The sequence below is a fragment of the Pseudorca crassidens genome, chromosome 9, assembly GCF_039906515.1.
Source record: "Pseudorca crassidens isolate mPseCra1 chromosome 9, mPseCra1.hap1, whole genome shotgun sequence".
Taxonomy (NCBI): Eukaryota; Metazoa; Chordata; class Mammalia; order Artiodactyla; family Delphinidae; genus Pseudorca; species Pseudorca crassidens.
Window position 1 is genome coordinate 33,365,924 of NC_090304.1, and position 5,676 is coordinate 33,371,599.

At 40.1% G+C, this 5,676-nt stretch overlaps 1 pseudogene; it reads right to left on the reverse strand.

Moving 5' to 3' along the window:
- Positions 1-4,117: 4,117 nt before the first annotated feature.
- LOC137231118 (zinc finger protein 133 pseudogene) lies at positions 4,118-5,446 on the reverse strand (annotated as a pseudogene).
- Between the last annotated feature and the right edge of the window lie 230 nt (positions 5,447-5,676).

Consider the following 5,676-nt stretch of genomic DNA (forward strand, 5'->3'; position numbering starts at 1 on the left):
TCCTATGAATCTTCCCACTGTATTTTGAAGATTTTTTTACTGCTATGGCAGCTTATTTGTCTTTATTTGCCAAGGTACCGCATACAAACAGCAATTATGATTAAGTTATCTGGTTTTAAGAAGGTGAGAGAAGTAGGAGGTAACTGAATCCATCAATATCCAAATCTATCAATTTATACTCCCCCAGCCCAGAAAGGCAGCTTGCCTTAATTATGCTAAGTATTTTCCTATGGCCTCCCTACTATTGTATATCATAGCTGGCATCTTGAAGTTGACAGAGGATCTTGTCCCTTAAACTAGATTTTACGGATGAGGAATCCATTTAAACGTTTATCCAAGGACCAGATGTCTAGAAAGAAATTCCTCCATCCAGATTCCTTCTGCTCTTGCTGGAGGAGACTCCAGAGAGAAAAGTTTGACAAGCAGATATTGTAAACAGACTTACTACCCACTTCTCACATACACAGCTCCAGATTAGCACCATCTATGGCTCACTCCTCTCACATTTTGATTTTAATTCCAAACGTTAGACTCCTAAGGCAGTGTGTGTTTGAACTTGAGCAGAGATCGTAGAATGACCCAAGATTGCACGTGTTGAATTATTACATAATCTTATAAGTTCTTATGTATTTGCTGCTCATTTAGTGCCAAACTTTTCCAAGGAAAGTATTCTAAATAGGAATCTTATATTAAATTTTAGATTTTGTGGGGTGTGTGTGTGTGTGTGTGTGTGTGTGTGTGTGTGTGTATGAAATCCCAAGTAAAATCCTTTGCCTAAAAAGTTTTATTTGAGATATACAAAAAATAAAGTCATATAGTTAAGTCAAACAACCTCACACTGCCAAAAGGGGAAACATAAATTTTAATAACCCCAAACCAATAAATGTTATTTGTTTTACACTGACACAGTGAACTGAGACTGATTCAGATCATTCTCTGATGTCAAAGAAAGCTAGAAAAGGAACATAAATCACAGTTGCCCAAAACATCTTGATCATATTATATCTATTGCAGGGTCAATTTATATAATAAATGCTAATAATTCCCTAGAAATTTCACTCATTTTAATCCCAATAATAAGTGGATCACATCTAGCCAGTTTAATGTTTTCATAACTAATTTAATATGGGAATACTGATTAATGAGAATGGGTCAACCATGAAAATTTATAGTGGTTTATTGCTTATTTGAAATTGAAGTTGCAAGAACTAACATGTTATATTTACTAAATTAAGAGAGAGGGTTGGTCTAAATACATTAGAGAGAGAGAAAGAGACAGACAGATACAGAGACAAAGACAGTAAAAGAGAGACAGAAAAAGAGAGACAGAAGATTCTTGCTCAAGCTAGAAGATGATGTAAGTTTAAAAGAAAAATTATTTATGAAAAAGAAAACTACTTAGGCAAGTGCCTTAAGACAAAGCAAATATCCTGTTTAAAATTTGGAACTAAAAACATTTCTAAATAAGAATCACAGAAGCACATCTGCTTCAGAAGCAAGTGGCAGAGTTAAGTAGTGTAATTTTTATTTAGAGTCCAAAATATGAGAACAAATTTTAAATTTAGTGCCTCTTCCTAATATGGTTGACTAGATCAGGGTTTAGTGACTGGTTTTCCCAGTTCTAAAGAATGAGGTGATGAGTAACTTTCAAAGCAACAACTCCCTTCTAGTGTTATTTCTGGGTTCATTTAAATCACTCATTTGAATCTCCATGAAAGTTATTTCAGAAAGAAATGGAAGAAAAAGTGACAGTTAATTTTACTGCATCGGCAGATTTGGAGAAAAAAATTCAGATGTTGCATATTTTAATATTAGTATTCATGTTTGGTTCTTTTCTTGGAGTTCTGATTTTCCTTTTGAAATATCCTTCCTCCCCTCAAATTCTTTAAATTAGTTATAGTAATTGATTTAAAGCCCTTGCTGCCATTTCCAATAGCTGGGTGATCTTTTGGTCTATTTCTATTATTTTCTTTTGAATCAGGTTACATTTTCCTACTTTATTCTATATCTGTTAATTTTTAATTATATTCAGAACACTGTGTATTTGAAAAGAATGGTTAGAGACTATTGTATGGATATTTCAAGAGAGTGCAAGCCCTTTCTTTCATCTGACAGTCAGGATATGAGCTAATCTTTCTAATTTCTGTAGGAGTTGAGTTATTCTGGGCTGTGTTTCAAGTCCAATTTTAACTGTGATTAGTACTCCAACTACCAACCAACCTAACAACACGAGAGCTTCCTTCCTTTCTTTCTTTCGTCCTTACTCTTCCTTCCTTCTTTCCTTCCTCCCTTCCTTTTTATTTTGTGCTAATATTTTTATTTTGGTATAATAAAAAGTTTAGAGGAAAATTGTAAGGAAAGTAGAAGGCATTACTGTATACCTTTTAATTGGACTTAACCAATGGTTTATATTTGTTCCATTTGTTCTCTCTCTCTCTCTGATCGCTCGCTCTCTCTCCTCCCTTCCTCCTGGAAAATGTATTTATATTTTATATACACTTTTTTTCTATGAACACTTTGAGACCATTTTTTTTCTGAGCAATTTGTGAATACGTTGAAGTCACTGGGCTGCTTTACCTCTAAAAACTCACCTGTACACTTCCAGACTGAGGGCATGACTTCCATGACCACCTTACACTGCATTTATCACTGACCCAATATTGATTAAACACTATTCTCTAGTCCATAGTCTTTTGTAACTACATGTTTTTCTGTCCACGATCCAATCATATACCAAGCATTGTGTTAAGTTTTCATGTGTATGTAGTTGCCTAAAATATAAAGCAGTTTATCAACCTTTCTTTGTCTTTCCTGGCCTTGATATTTTTGCAGGGCAGTAGTTTCATAGAATATTTTAAAATTTCTGTTTGTCTATTTCATTTTTGTGTGGAAATTTTTAAAAAACAAACATCTTTTTATTGAAGTATAGTTGATTTACAGTGTTGTGTTGTTTGTCTAGTTCTTATGGCAATATTTAGGTTACACATTCTTTGGCAGGAATATTTAAAAAAAAATGACATGGTGTCCTTTCCAATGAATCCTAGTAGGAGGACTGTGGCTAACTTTGTTAAGGTGATCTAGGCCAAGTTGCTTCATTATAAAATTACCATTTTTTCTTTGTAATTGTTTCAGTTGGAGTTTTCTGAGAAAGCAGGTAGGATTAGATGTTCAAGAGACTTTCAGGAAAATCATATTTGAGGAAAAAAATGGAAAGGGAGGCAGAGAAGGCAAGGAGAGGCCTCAGATCTAGACATGGGGGAGAAGGGGAAGGAAGGAGGCTGGGGAGGAAGGCTCTCAGCTGAAGCATAGTCTAAGAAACCGTCCGCCAAGCCAATGGGTGGCCCTGGAGCCAGAGCTAGCCTTAGAGGGGCCAAGTGTTTTAGGGTTGGATAGTTCTTTGTTGTGGGGAGCCGTCCTCTGAACTGTAAAAGGCTTAGCAGCATCCTCGGCCTCTACCCACTAGATGCCCGTAGCAGTCTCCCAGTTGTGATTACTGAAAAGTATCTTTGAACATCATCCATGTTACCTAAGGGATAAAATTACTTCTAGCCGAGAACCACTGCTTTATACATTTAGGTCTTCTCCTATCTTCTGGTGAAAGTTCGTATCTCTGAAGACCACTCGTTGTTCACATAAGATTTCCCCTAAAGTTGTCCTTTCTTGCTTGATGGGATGTGATTTATTGCTAAAGCCTCGTCTACATTCCCTGGACATAAAACTTCTCTACAACGAGTGAGTCCTCCTGTGTCTAGTGAGGAGTGATTTTAGCCGAAAGCCTTCCCCACACTTACTGCAAATATAAGCCTTCTCCCCCGAGTGTGTCCTCTGATGAGCTGAGGGTCACCTTATCAGTGAAGCCCCGCTCACTCTCCCTGCATACATAGGGCTTCTCCCGTGAGCACGTCCTCTGATGTCTTAGGAGGGCTGCTTTCTGGCCAAAGCCTCACCCACACTCAATGCACTCAAAGGACTTCTCCCTGGAGTGGGTCAGCTCGTGTCTGACTAGATTTGCTTTCTGGCTAAAACCTTGTCCACACTCAGTGCAAACATAAGCCTTCTTCCCAGAGCGTGTCCTCTGATGACTGATGAGTTGTGACTTCTGTTGAAAGCCTTGCCCTCATTCCCCACACACAAAAGGCTTCTCTCCTGAGTGTGTCCTCTGATGTGCAATGAGAGTAGACTTAGGCCTAAATTCTCACCCACATTCCTAGCACATGTAACGCTTCTCTCCTGAGTGTGTCCTCTGGTGTGTGGTAAGGTTTGATTTATCACTGATGCCTTGCCCACACTCCAGACACACAAAAGGCTTCTCTCCTGAGTGTGTCCTCTTGTGTTTAACGAGATATGACTTCTGACTAAAGCTCTAGCCACATTCATTGCACAAATGAGGATTCTCCCCTGAATGAAATCTCTGGTGTTTGCCGAGAGTGGATTTATCTCAAAAAAGCCTCCCACAGTCCCTGCAGACGTAAGGCTTCTCCCACGAGTGAGTCCTCTGGTGTGTGATAAGGTTTGACTTAGCCCTGAAGCCTCACCAACACTCCTGGCACACAAAGGCCTTCTCCCCTGAGTGTGTTCGAAGGTGTCTGATGAGGGTTGACTTCTGGCTAAAGCTTCGCCCACAATCCTCACATGCAAAGGGCTTTTCCCCAGAGTGCGCCATCTTGTGTGTGACTAGGTTTGACGTCTGGCTGAAGGTTTGCCCACACTCTCTGCAGAGGTAAGGCTTCTCCCCCATATGTGATCTCTTGTGTGTGATGAGAGTTGATTTATAGCTAAAGCTTCGGCCACACTCACTGCAGAAATAAGGCTTTCCTCCTAAGAGAGTCCTCTGACGACTAAAGAGAGTTGATTTCTGGTTAAAGCCAAGCCCACAATTTCCACAAATGACTACCTCAAATCCCGAGATTTCTACCCACTTTAATGCTTTGTCTGTTTCTAAAGGTTTTGGCTTCCCAGATGAGCTGAACCTTATTTCCATCACTGTCTTGCTTTCTCTTGAGCTTAATAGCTGTTCTTCAGATGGGCTGGAGAAAGTTCTTGAAGTAACTCTCTCCCTTGTCCTCCTAAACAAAGATTTGGAGCCACTTTCTCTGTCTTCACCTTCCACTCTGTCACCCCAGAAGCTTTCATAAGAGAATAGCTGCAGCTGCTGCTTCTGATCTGCTGGGCAGAGATCTGCTTTTTGGAGGGTTCCTGCAAACAAGCCTGGACAGATTGGAAGGTGATGATCATGCAGCACATGTTGATGTAATTGCTGACCACAGAAGACCAGAACGGAGGAGGAATAAGGTGGAATTTCTGGCTTTGGATCTGCTGAACAGGGGCTGGGCTGATGTCCTCTCTCCTCTTTCCAGGGCTCTTCTCCATACTCTAGCAGAATGACAGGTGTTGGTTTGGAAAATGAAATTCCCAAGGAGACTAGGTTGCTGTAGTTTTGCAGCATCACTTCCCTGTACAGGGTCCTCTAAGCATGACTTAACAGCTGCCACTCTTCCTGGGTGAAGTCCACAGCCACATCATGGAATGACACGGATGTTTCTTCTCTCCTGGCTTTCAAGAGCCCCAAGGCCATTATTCTGGTCCCCTGCATGTTCTCCCTGGAGAAAGGTGAGGCTAAAGTCTTGGGGACAAGCTTGCAAAGTCTATCCCACAGCAAGTGTGACAATGGTAAGG